The sequence below is a fragment of the Panicum virgatum genome, chromosome 1K (genome assembly GCF_016808335.1).
Source record: "Panicum virgatum strain AP13 chromosome 1K, P.virgatum_v5, whole genome shotgun sequence".
Classification (NCBI taxonomy): Eukaryota; Viridiplantae; Streptophyta; class Magnoliopsida; order Poales; family Poaceae; genus Panicum; species Panicum virgatum.
The window spans coordinates 43,846,067-43,858,981 of NC_053136.1; positions in this window are offsets into that span (position 1 = coordinate 43,846,067).

Here is a 12,915-nt window from a genome sequence, read left to right on the forward strand (position 1 = left end):
GACGCATGCGGCACTGTGTTCGCGTCATGAGTTCCTTCTGTTTTGTCTTTAAACTTGGATGATCAAACGGAGCGGTGGTTTTATCTCGGGGTGGTTAATCGCCCGCAGTAATAGAAGTGCGGATGGAGCTTATTGGGACGGCGACGGCGAGGTAAAATTTGTGGGGTTTGGGGCGAGGGTGATGTTACTGTGCAGCCTGCGCTGAGGAACAGTCGACGTGATCAGGCACGTTTTTGGAGAAAAAAAAACAAATAGGCGACGTGACGGCGAGAGCTCGCTGATCTGACGACGATCGTCTATTTGTCTGGCTGGGAATGTGACACGTTAAAAGTCACCGTGGGTCATGAGCCATGGCAGCTGCAGCGGTGCCGGGGACCGGGCCACTCAGCAATTATTTCTCCAAAACATGAAAATTAAAAATTAAAAAAATTGGGCACCCGGCGCACACATGAATCAATAGTCATAACAAACAGTCTTGTCAGAGCTAACCAGCCTAGGGATCCTTCGGTTTGCAAATTGTGTGCTCTCGTGTTTTTTCCGGCCGGTAGATCATTTCCCCTTTCAATTTTTTTAATGTTTATATATCAAAAGATATTGCAGTTTTAACAAAAGATTGACCTTGTAGTGTTATGTCTATTTTTCCTTAAATGTGCAACGTCACATGATTTATTTTCTAGGTAGTTAAGCATCTAATGAAAAGCAACCGTTGCATCCAGATCCAGAGCACCCAAAAACAAGTGGAGTGATTAAACACTAATTCAAGTTGTGGTCAGAATGGTTAGTATAAAGACTAAGGAACCGAGGATATCATGAGCAGATGAATAGACAAAATGGAGCTCAGAAAATAGAAGATTGCATTGCTCTCGGTTGGAATCAAGATATGATCTCAAATTCTTAATGCACATAGAATGAATGAAAAACTAAGGAAAATAACAACTGGACCCTATATATACTAAATGTTACAAATATAAATATTTCTATTCTGATTTCTAATATATATATGGGTATTTATGATCTGTTCTATAAAAAAATCAAGTTATTTTCTGTTCATGAATTGTAAGGGACTGAGTTTTAAATGTGTTTCTACAAAAAGAGTGAGAAGTTAAATGAAACGACCAAGCACTGTCAAACTGCCAATTTAGTTGTTTGTTGGCTCCAAATCTTGGCAGCCTTATATATAGACATAAATGAGAAACAAGAACAAAAGTAATGTTGCAGGTGCTAAATTTCTGTGAAGTGTAGGTATGCTGAGGTATTTGTGTTGGGTACTGAAATTATCATGATTGTTCAGTTTTTTTTCATCTGCTTGATTGCTTTACATTACTACTACATGGAGAAGTTGTAAATTAGATTCTACATTTCGGTGGCACAGGAACAGATTGAAATTAGGACAAAACAAAGACAACAGAATTATCAGTTGTTATTTTGCTGGGTCTTTTGATAAAAAATATTGAGCTTGCTGATACGTAGCTGCAGTTACTAATTGTTTTGGTTCTAGATCTTCTGGTTTGGGTTGCCTCCCAAGTATCGGCTTCCTGAGTTCACCAAGTTCAACGGGTCAGAAGGAGCCAGCTCCATAGAGCATGTGAGCTGTTACTTAACGCAGCTTGGGATGATCTCAGTATCAGATCCTTTGAGGGTTCGGTTCTTCGGCCAGTCCCTTACAGGCCCAGCTTTCGGATGGTACGCGTCATTGGCTCCGGATTCGATTCGAACATGGAGGCAGCTCGAAGATCAATTCCATACCCAGTACCACTCAGAGGCTGCTGAAGCTGGAATTGCCGACATCGCCCAAGTTAGGCAAAAGCGAGGAGAGACTGTGTCGGAGTACGTACAGCGCTTCAGAGAAGTCAAGAACCGATGCTACTCATCGCACATCACAGAGAAGGAGGCAGTCGATTTGGCTGTTCTGGGACTCGCTAAGCCGATCAAGGATCTGGCTTTTCAGTTGGAGTTCACGTCTCTGGCGCACCTGGTGCAGAAGCTTACGGCATATGAGCATTATCATCCTGAGCTGTACCAAGATAAATTCAAGCGCCATGTAAACATGGCCCAGGCGGATGAATCTGACGACTCTGGCGAGGAGCAAGAAGTGGCCGTAGCAGAGTGGACTCGGGGGGCAAACCCTGTCCCGTGCAAGTGGATCAAACAGCAGGGGCTTATGAAGGGCTTCGACTTCGATGTGACCAAAGCAGAGCAAATATTTGACCTGCTCCTCAAAGAAAAACAGATGAAGCTCCCAGAAAATCACAAGCTACCGACGGCACAAGAGCTGCAGGGGAGGCTGTACTGCAAATGGCACCACTCGTTCACTCATGCCACGGGTGAATGCAAGGAGCTGCGTCGTCAGATCCAATCGGCTATCGAGTAAGGCCGATTAATCCAGGCTCAACACACAATGAAGGTTGACACAAAGCCCTTCACGCAAGTTAATATCGTGGAGCTGTCAGACTTCGGATCCGAGGGCCAGGATCTAGCATTCCAGATCAACATGGTGGGACCCATGCGCCGCCATGACAAGCAGAGGAGAGAGGCCGCTTCTGGCAAACGGCCGCAGGACGAACACGAGCTGGAGCAGCAACATGTGACTGAAGAGCAAGTGTGTCACATCCGCAACCAGCTTCCAGCTTCTAATCGGCTTATGGGAAAGTACCAGTACCAGTACAAGTTGCGCCGCCGATACGAATCGGAAGAGGATGAGTACGAGCACCGCACAGGAAGGACACTGGGGAGACGCCAGGCTATACGCGACCACTGGCATTGCCCGTTCTTCAGGTATTGCTGGAATTCCGGCATGAGCCGATTGCCTACTATAGATGATTGCTTGGAGTGCAGGCCTCGAGGGCGCCAGCGGGACGAGACATCGGTGTTCCGGCGCTTAGGGCCCAGAACACGTCAAGATGACCATGTGAGGCGCCCATCCAGCAGTGATTCCGAGTCAGAAGAAGAAGACAGGTACCATCGCCCCACGGTGGTGTCCTGACGGGCTTAATCGCTCGCAGAAGCGTAGAGTGCAGCGCTTGCGCAAGCTGGAAGAGGCAGAAGCAAAGTACCTCGACGTGCTGAGGAAGGCGCGTCCGGATCTCGCGGAGCAAGTCAGGCGACCGCGAAGGGAGGAGAGGCGCCCTCCAAGGAAAGAGTGGCGCCCCAAGCAGACAAAAGCCGATGAGAAGCCATCGGCTGATGTGAACATGGTGTTCGTGCTCCCATCGGAGTTTCGGGCACCTCAATCGGAAGAATTGGCCATCGCACAGCTAGATCTCGGCCCGCGGCCAATCATCTTCGAGAAGCCCAAGGAGAAAAGCTACAAGCACCTGAAGGGATTGTATCTCAAGGGCTTCATCGACGGCAAGCCTGTAAACAGTATGTTGGTCGACACTAGCGCCGCAGTCAACCTGATGCCGTACTCTGTGCTGCGCCGATTGGGTCATTCTTCTGCTGATCTGATCAAGACCAATGTGATGCTCAATGACTTCAACGGACAACCATCAGAAGCAATGGGGGTTCTTAATGTGGAGCTGACAGTTGGCCGCAAGACGATCCCGACTTCGTTCTTCATCGTCAACAGCAAGAGTACATATACGGTATTGCTTGGGAGGGATTGGATCCACGCCAACTGTTGTATCCCTTCCACAATGCATCAGTATCTCGTCCAATGGGATGGCGATGAAGTGGAGGTAGTCCGTGCAGATGATTCCAGCGAGGTTTCGCTCGCAGACATGAACGCTTGGGATGCGGATGGGCAAGAGCCGATCTCAGGGATCGCCCTGGAAGATTGTGATCGGATCGAAGCGACAAAAAATGGACTGAGGCTGGTCTTATCCACTGGCCTCACAGAGTAGACGCATCCTGGCATGCTAAGGGATGTGATAGAGATAGAGAGGCCGGTCCCAGCGACCGGCCCCAAAAAATAGAAAAATCCTGTTTGTGTTCAGAATTCTTACATCATGTACATACGATGGCCTGCTCTGGCAGTTGGCCACTCATCGACTATTTGGTTCCGAATGATAATGGAAGTATAGAAGCGGCCAGCCCGTGCGGTTGGCCAAATAATTTTTCTTGTCATCTCCATGTGTTTGCCGCTGATCTTGTGGATAACGAAGACTCGCCTGCGTTCGCAGTAGGTTTTTCAGACGACGGCAAGCTAGGATATGGGTTCACGTCAGCTGATGATTTGGAAGAGGTTGACATCAGTCCTGGGGATAAGCCACGGCCGACATTTATCAGCAAAAAGTTGGATCCGGTCTTGCGAGAGGAGATGGTTGCACTGCTGAAAGAGTACCGGGATTGTTTCACTTGGGACTACACTGAGATGCCCGGTCTGGATAGAAGCATCATCGAGCATCGGCTCCTACTCAAAAAAGGGTTTCGGCCGTTTCAGCAGCGAGCACGTCAGATGAAGGCCGAAGTTCTAGAAGAAGTCAAGAAAGAAGTGGAGAAGATATTGGATGCTGGGTTCATCAGGCCATGCCGGTATGCAGAATGGATCTCCAGTGTGGTGCCGGTGCAAAAGAAGGATGGCCGATGGCGTGTCTGGGTCGATTTTAGAGATCTCAACAGAGCAACGCCGAAGGACGAATACCCGATGCCTGTTGCAGAGACATTGATCAACGCAGCCACTGGCCACAAAAATGATGAGTTTTATGGACGGCGATACCGGCTACAACTAGATCTTCATGGCCCCGGAAGACGTGAACAAGACCGCGTTCAGAGTGCCAGGCGCAGTCGGCTTGTTCGAGTACTTGGTTATGACCTTTGGACTGAAAAATGCCGGTGCAACGTACCAACGTGCCATGAATTACATTTTTCATGATCTCATCGGCAAATTGGTAGAAATCTACATTGATGATGTTGTGGTCAAGTCCAAATCAGCTGGGGGGCATCTAGAAGATCTACGCCAAGTTCTGGAACGGACTCGAAGGTTTGGGCTCAGAATGAACCCAAAGAAGTGTGCTTTCGGCGTATCGGCAGGACAATTTCTGGGATTCCTGGTGCATGAACGGGGAATGGAGATCGGCCTAAAGAGTCAAGAAGCTGTAAAAACGATGAAACCACCTACTACAAAGAAAGAGTTGCAGAAGCTCATCGGTAAAATTAACTTTGTCAGACAATTTATTTCTAATCTGTCTGGACGCATTGAGCCGTTCATGGGTTTGGTGAAGATCAAATCCGATGATGAGTTTCGCTGGGGGGCAGAACAGCAGCAAGCTTTCGATGAAATCAAAGAATATTTGTCAAAGCCTCCAGTGTTGGTTCCTCCTCAGCATGATAGGCCGTTTTACGTGTACCTATCCGTGGGTGACACTTCCATTGCTTCAGTGTTGGTCCAGAAGCATGACGGCCAGGAGAGGGTGGTTTTCTACCTCAGCAGACGCATGTTAGACGCTGAGACCAGGTACCCTGAAATCGAGAAGCTTTGCCTTTGCTTATACTTTACATGTACGAAGCTTCGTCATATTTTGCTCTCGGCAGAAACAATTGTCATATGCAAATCGGATGTCATAAAGCACATGCTGTCGGCTCCTGTCCTGAAAGGCCGACTTGGAAAATAGATGTTTGCATTGTCAGAGTTCGATATCTAGTACCAGCCTGCAAAAGCAGTCAAAGGATTAGCACTGGCGGATCTTGTTGCAGACAGGATCAGCACTGATATTGCTGCGGTATTTATTCGTGCTTGGGCTATGTTCTTTGACGGATCGGCTTGTGATGATGGGTGTGGTGTGGGAATTCTGTTGGTGTCGCCTCGTGGGGTGACTTACTCCTTTTCTATCAGAATGACTGCCCCATGCACCAATAATCTGGTGGAATATGAAGCCGTTCGCAGAGGGATGGAACTACTCCTCGAAGCTGGAGCAGAAGCGGTGGAAATTTTTGGAGATTCAAATTTGGTGATTTCTCAGCTCACGGAGGAATATAGATGTGAGAGCGAGGCTCTTTTCCCGATATGGATGCAGTGCCGTGAGTTGATGTCACGATTCAGGTACATTAATTTCCACTGGATACACAGGACTCTGAACAATGAAGCCAATGATTTGGCACAGATGGCTTCTGGCTACAAGGAGACAGCCGATGGAGTCGATATGGAGGTTCAGTTTCTAGAACCTGGAGACTGGAGAGCCGATATCTTCAATTACTTGAAGGATTCGGCTCGGGGGGGGCAGAAGGATAAGACTCAAGGCCATGAAGTATGTTCTGATAGGGGATGACATGTTCTACAGGACCTTGGAAGGACTACTGCTTAAATGTCTGGGACCTTCAGAGTCAAATCGGCTCTTGCATGAGGTTCATGAAGGAGCCTGCGGTACTCACCAATCGGCTCATAAGATGAAGTGGCTGATTAGGAGATCGGGTTATTACTGGCCCACTATGCTTGAAGATTGTTTCAAATATTATAAAGGATGTCAGGCATGTCAGAGGTTCGGCAAGATTTAGATAGTGCCAGCATCAGTAATGAATCCGATCATCAAACCGTGGCCATTCAGAGGGTGGGCCATGGACATGATTGGTCAGATCAACCCGTCATCTAGCAAGGGTCACCAATGGGTCTTAGCTGCTACAGATTATTTTACAAAGTGGGTAGAGACAGTGCCCATGAGATCAGTAGCATCAAGAGATGTGATCAGCTTTGTCAAAGAGCACATCATTCACAGATTTGGGATCCCTCAGACTATTACGACCGATGGAGGATCGGTCTTTATATCAGAGGAGTTTAGAAAGTTTGCCGATAACATGGGGATTAAGCTAATCAGATCATCTCCGTATTATGCCCAAGCTAATGGACAGGCTGAAGCATCCAACCAGAGCCTCATCAAGCTCATAAAGAGAAAGATCGATGAATATCCTAGGCGCTGGCATGAGGAGTTGTCAGAAGCTTTGTGGGCATATCGTATTTCATGTCATGGGTCCACCAAGACATCACCGTACCATCTAGTCTACGGCCAGGATGCTGTGTTACCATGGGAGATCACGGCCGGATCAAGGCGTGTTGAGTTTCAAAATGATCTATCTGCTGAACAGTATGCGGCCTTGATGAACGATAATGTGGAGGACCTGACAGAGCTAAGACTTTGGTCGTTGGACAAGATCAAGGAAAATAAGGCTAAAGTTGCCCGAGCATACAACAAGAAGGTCAAGCCTAAGGATTTCCAAGTTGGAGACTTGGTTTGGGATGCAGTGTTGCCATTGGGAACTAAAGACAAAAAGTTTGGTAAATGGTCTCCAACTTGGCACGGGCCGTACAAGGTTGATCAGGTTTTGCCTGGGAATGCGTATATGCTCGAGGAATTGGACGGCGTCAAGTTTCCTGTTGCTGTCAATGGTCAGCACCTCAAGAAGTACATTCCGAGCATGTGGGGGAGTGAGTAATAAGAGCCGATGTAATCCATCTGGCTGTAGTCATGACAGGCCAACACGTTGAGTTGGCCGCAAAAAAAAGGGGGGGGCAACACATTGAGTTGGCCAACAACAATAAAAAAAGAGAAGGGGCCAACACGTTGAGTTGGCTAGTAAAAATATATATGAGAAGCAAACAGCCGATGTGTAACCATCGACTTAAGATGTTTTTAAAACAATTACGAGTTTCAGGTTAACAGGCAGTGCTAATTATCTTTCGAGCCTATCTACTGGTTCAGGAATTCTTCTATGGCATGGATGGCTTCGGTACGGACGGCGTCTGCTCGTGCTACAATCGCTTCGTCATCCTTGTCATCGCCTGTAACTATCTGCTGACTCAAGGTGCTGATCTCTGCAAACTCTGCTTGTATCTGCTCGGCTATTTCCTGGATTTCTTGTTTGGAGTTTGCAATGGAAGTTTCCTCGGCCTGGATGAGTTCCTTGGTGGTGCGGACCTTTTCTTCGAGTTCCGCCAGTTCTTTCTTCAGGAGGTCGAGTCGATTCATGTTGGCAGACACGTCAGCTTTGATATCTAGAGTTGTCTTCTTCTGGTTGAGGGCCTTGCACTTTTGGGTAATGTCAGCTTTCAGAGAAGCTTGAGAGCGACGTGCTTCCATCCTTTGTTGTGCTTTACTCACTTCTATCCGAAAGAATGGAAGGTTGCTGACTGACCAGAGCTTGATTTGTAATGGCTCCGGGAGTTGGAATTCTATTTTCTCGAAGATGTTCTTTATCTTGTTGGAATCATCAACTAGAGCAGTGATCGGAGCAGATAGTAGATCCTTGATGAGTTGAAGCTGATGTGCCAAGTTAGCCGATTGCTATAAGGAAGACGTCTCTGTTCCAGGGACAGTCAGACCCATTGATGCCGGGTCGAAGGAAAGCAAACCTGAAATATCAAAGCCCTATGGGCGTATCTGGAGTTAGAGCAAGATGCATTTATGGGGTTATCGGCTGGTTCAGAATTGGTTTTGTAATGTTACCTGTTCTGAAGAAGAAGTGTTCGGCGGTTCAGGAGCAATCGTCCTGTTAGAGTTGGTGTTGACGTCAAGAACATCGATTGTATTAGCTTGTTCCTCGTTTGCATCCATTAGTGCATCAGGTGTTGCAACCATCTCATGTTGATCCAGGCTTTCTACATTGGGGATTTCTTCAGCTGCATTCTGGAAATAGAATTACAGTCAACCAGAGTACATGTGTGTGCAATAAAGAAGGAGTTTTTGAATGATGAGTTACCTGGTTGGTGTTGGACTCTGATGGATTTGGGGAAGTTGGTGCTGGTTTCTTGACCACTCGCCTCGTGATCATCTTCCTTTTCTTGGTCAAGACTCGGGGGGCAACGCTTGCAGAAGTTTGTCTTCGTTTGGAAGCCGACTGAAGTAAGTCTGGCTGAACAGTCATTATCACTTTCTTCATTGGTGGTGATCCTTTGCAGAAGAGTACGTCAGGAGCAGTTGGAAGAAAGTGGAATGGCTCCCCAGTGCTGGTCGTAGGTTCTGGACCATCTTGTTGCTGCTAACAGGATGAGCAGGATTAGCCAAAAGAAGGGATGGAAGACTTGGAAGGAATAAAATGCATAAATTCAATACCTCTTCCTCGGAGATTATGTATTCAGGATCGATTTGCTGCAGTCGAGGACCTAGAGCTTTCCTGAATACATGTGTTTTCCACATTCCCCACCATGTGCTGAAGCCGATTGATGAGAATGTGAATGGATAGATCGGCTGGTATTGGAATGTGGAGGTCATCGAACATGTTATAGCATCTTGAGCTAGTGAGACCATCAGGCAGATCGGCTCTGCTCTCCACCAAGTGGTGAATATGGAAGTGGGGAGGGACCTGTCCTAGGCCAAATTGCCGAGCTGCTAGACTGGCTGGTAAGATTCATAACCTGGCTTGATAATTCTATTAGAGATGCTGATGCCAACAGGAAGGAAACCAGGTCGAATCATCAAAGAATACAGATGCCGAGTGCTGTCGTCATCGGCAAAACTATCTAGTCTGAAGGCAGTTGGGTTTTCGAAGGATTCAGATTCAGTAAATGGGAAATATAGGGGATTATCTAGTCCTTTGTAGAAGACTCTGAACCAGTTTGCTGCATCTGCTGAATTCAGTTTACTGCCAGGGAGACTGAATAAAGCTTGGCCATAACTAGTACATCTAATTGGTTTGTCATTCTCATCAGGGAAGGAGTTCTTGGTCAGGCCTTGGAAGTTGGAAATATGATGCTGGAAGTACAGTTGTGCCCACAACTGAATAAACCACCAAGGGCCTCCAATTCTCAGTTTCTTGTGGTTAAGCAGGTTAGATGTCATTAAATGGAGATATCTATAGGTTTCTCCAAGGAAAAGTTTGCCTAGGCCGGTGTGATTACCATGGGCCAGGTGATAGGCCAAGGTAAGATAGTTCTTAGTTGGAGCTAAAGAAGGACCACAGAAGATGAAGTGCTCTATCCAAAGATTTAAGAAGGCTGTGTGTTCCTTCTCAGTCACTGGACCTTTTGTTTTCATATGCTGACTCATGTAAGTACCCCAGTTTGTGCAGTTAACCTTAGAAGAAAGTTTGAAGGGGACTTCTGCCATTTTATGAGCAGCAGGATTAGGAGAGCTAATGTCTAGTCCAATAATCATGGTAACATCCAGTAGAGTAGGGGTCATGGGTCCATTACCAAAGAGAAAACAATTCAGAGCATCAGACCAGAAATAGCCGATGGTTTTCAGATGATTTTCATCTTTTTCAAGTGGAGACAACAATAAACTAAGTGCATCGGCTATATGCAAGTCCTGCCACAAGGGCATGTGAGTTTTTGCTACTCTGCTGTACCATGTAATCCAGCTCTCAGGTGGATTAGGCCAGGCTCTTAAGCAGTCGGCCCAGAGGTTCAGATCAATGTTTTGACTCACAAAAGGGATCCTATTTGCTTCACAAGAGATCAAATCTGTGGGGTTTTCATGGGTTTGTGGGCCGAGACTGAAAGATTTCGGATTGGAGGGATGCGACAGAAGGATGTCTGACACCTGAAGTTCAGAAATTCAGAAGTATGTGTGTGGTGTCATGTTTCAGAGTTTTAGTTTCAGAAGCTTGGTAAGCTGAAGAAAACTAAAGGATTAGGCTGAATATTACCTTCAGGCCGCAGATTGCCGTATCATCGGTTGCAGAGCTTGTCGTCTGAGCTGCAGAATCTGCCATGGTTCAGATCTGTTGACTTAGGGTTTGATTGCTGTAGGCTCTGATTCGAATTCCGGCTGCTTGGAGAGTTCTTGCTCGGATTTGTAGAGCTTGGTTTTCGAATTACGCTCGAATTTGAGAGTGCGTCGAGTTCGGTTCAAGCTGGGAGCGATATTCTACTCTTGTGCGGTTTGCTTCTAGTTTGAATTTCGTCGGCTCTTGGATATTTATAGAAGCCTGATGCGTTGCCATCGGCTTTTTGAGAAGTAAACGAAGACACACAAAATTAAAGGAAATTGATTTCATTGATACGAGATCATTACAAGGAAAGCCGATTTTACAAAGGAATCAATCATTTGGCTTTGTGATCCTACCCCTACGATGATACCTACATCTACCAGTCATAGGTATCTGAATACCTACGGCGCTTCGGGCTTCGCGACGGTGCGTCTCCGCCGTCGTCATCGTCGTCGTCGTCGTCGTCGCTGCTGCCATTGCCACTGTCATCGGCACTGCTGCTGCTTCGTCCGCCGCCGCTGCTGCTTTCTTCTTCGCTCCCTTCTGTTGGGGTTTTGAGGAATTGGTGGGGGTCTCCTCCTGCCGCCGTGTCGTCGCTGGAAGAGGAGCCGATCTCTTCGGAGGAGTCGGCTCCTTCCCAGGAGAAGGCGTCGTCTTTGCTGCTCTCCAATTCCTCTTGGAACAGGAACTGGAGGTCTTCCTCTCCTTCAGTCGTGGGTTCGTCCTCTTCGGAGGCGACCCCGAAGTCGAACTCCTCTGCATCCCAGTGCAGAGGAGCCAGCGCCTCGTAGGCCGCTGTTGGGTCCCATTCAGGGGTCGGCTCTCGGCTCTCTGAGATAGGATCAATGGAGGAGGCGGAAAGGGAAGAAGAGGAAGAGAGAGAAGAGGAAGAAGGGGAATCTCCAAAGGAGTTGGAGCCGGAGGAAGAGGATATCGCCATTGCTGGTGCTGGAGGATTGGGGTTTTCTATGCTACTGGCTTTGGGAAGAAGGAGTTCGCTGTGAAGAAGAGCCGATTCGGAGCGAGGTTAAATAGTAGAAAGATGGGAAACGAATCGGCAGTTTTACATTATACGAGGAGCCAGTTGCAGAGACGTTGCGTCTTCCTTGGTGGTTACAACATGTTTAATGAGCATTAACGGGAAGGTGAAGCGACAAATTGGTTTTGGAATTATCATTGCCAAAACCAGGGGGCATGTGTTATCGCCATAAATTAACAGGATTAATTTATGGGCCGAAAGCAAGATGAGCTTAAAGCAGAAGATTGAAGAAGGCTTATAAATCGGCTCCTGCGTGAGCATTTGGGCCACATCGGCCATGTATTCTAGATTTAGTTCAAGATTAGAGATAGAGTCCGATCGGGACAAGATTAGTTTAGATTGTTTCTCAAGTCTCCGGACTATAAATATGTACCCTTTGTTATTCGTAAAGGAGAGCGTCATCACGTCTCGCAAACGACAACTCTCGGCGCATCGTCACCCCTAATCTTAGGGTTTCATCCAAGTAAGCGCCATGCTGCCCTGATCGCGAGAAGCGATCAGGGCAGCGTTGATCTTGCTTTTACCTTGGTATTACTCGTACTGAAGCGTTTTTGATGGCGAGTAATGCTAGTTATCCTGATGTTCATAGCATGACTTTTAGTAGATCCGTTGTGCTTCGTTGCTTATCATCTACGAATATCACGTTGTCTCTGTGCAGTCACGTTTCAATCTTATGCTAGTTCTTGTCGCATAGAATTAGTCGCACAGAGACAACACCCTGCTTCTTTTATGTCTAGTAGATCTAATCTGTTATGGTTTGCTCTTATCTTAGGAGTTGGCGTAATATCTGCTAGGTTAGGCCTTGCAAACGGATTGGATGATCCGGTGGCGTAGTAGATGCTTTATCTTGGCCTTGATAGGGATTGTTCCAGGAATCGGCTCTTGCTAGTTCTTAGGCCTCTGTTTTGGGTTCTGGTTCAGTTGTCTGTTACGTTCATTAGGCCTAGTCACGTGTAGGATGTTCCGATCTAGCAGTGAAGCTTTTACCATCGTGGGTTAGATTAGCTAGATTTAATTGAAGCAGCTTTACAGTTATTTGCTTTATTCATCAGTATCTGGATAGATGCAGATCCAATCCGACACCGGGACTCGATCGACTCTTTAAAGCTGATGCAAGAGTCGTCCCGGGGAGCCGACCACGGCTCGGACTTATGTTTACACGTGTCTTTGTACGCAGGAAACTGTTCGGAGCACGTTCGCACCCTCCTGATCGGGTATAGGTCAGGTGGCACGCCCGGTTTTCCACAGAACCTCCGGGCGCGTGACGGAATTGCGGGCCGTCGACGAGGGAGCAGTGC